This window comes from Triticum dicoccoides, chromosome 5A (assembly GCF_002162155.2).
Source record: "Triticum dicoccoides isolate Atlit2015 ecotype Zavitan chromosome 5A, WEW_v2.0, whole genome shotgun sequence".
NCBI classification, from domain to species: Eukaryota; Viridiplantae; Streptophyta; class Magnoliopsida; order Poales; family Poaceae; genus Triticum; species Triticum dicoccoides.
In genome coordinates, this window is record NC_041388.1 from 55498221 (window position 1) to 55499219 (window position 999).

Consider the following 999-nt stretch of genomic DNA (forward strand, 5'->3'; position numbering starts at 1 on the left):
AGCGCCCCCTCGGGGAAACTCGAGGTTTGGTTTTAGTTGTACGGATTGCTCATCTGACTATGCCCTGAGAAAGAGATATGTGCAGCTCCTATCGGGATTTGTCGGCACATTCGGGCGGTGTTGCTGGTTTAGTTTTACCCTGTCGAAATGTCTTGTTGTACCGGGATACCGAGTCTGATCGGAACGTCTCGGGTGGAGGTCTATTCCTTCGTTGACCGTGAGAGCTTGTCATGGGCTAAGTTGGGACACCCCTGCAGGGTATTATCTTTCGAAAGCCGTGCCCGCGGTTATGGGCAGATGGGAATTTGTTAATGTCCGGTTGTAGAAAACCCGAAGTTGACCTTAATTAAAATACATCAACCGTGTGTGTAACTGTGATGGTCTCTTTCCGGCGGAGTTCGGGAAGTGAACACGGTTGTTGGAGTTATGCTTGACGTAGGTTGTTATAGGATCACTTCTTGATCATAGTTTCTCGACCGTGCTTTGCCTTCTCTTCTCGCTCTCATTTGCGTATGTTAGCCACCATATATGCTAGTCGCTTGCTGCAGCTCCACCTCATTACTCCATCCTTCCTATAAGCTTAAATAGTCTTGATCTCGCGGGTGCGAGATTGCTGAGTCCCCGTGGCTCACAGATACTTCCAAAACCAGTTTGCAGGTGCCTATGTTACCGTGCAGATGACGCAACCAAGCTCAAGGAGGAGCTCGATGAAGATCTTGCCCTTTGTGTTGTTTCGTTCTAGTTGATCAGTAGTGGAGCCCAGTTGGGGTCGATCGGGGACCTTTGTCGCATTTGGGGTTCTTATTTTATTTTGGTTCCGTAGTCGGACCTTGATTGTATCTGGATGATGTAATGCTTTATTCATGTAATTGTGTGAAGTGGCGATTGTAAGCCAACTATGTATCTCTTTCCCTTATGTATTACATGGGTTGTGTGAAGATTACCTCACTTGCGACATTGCTTTCAATGCGGTTATGCCTCTAAGTCGTGCTTCGACAC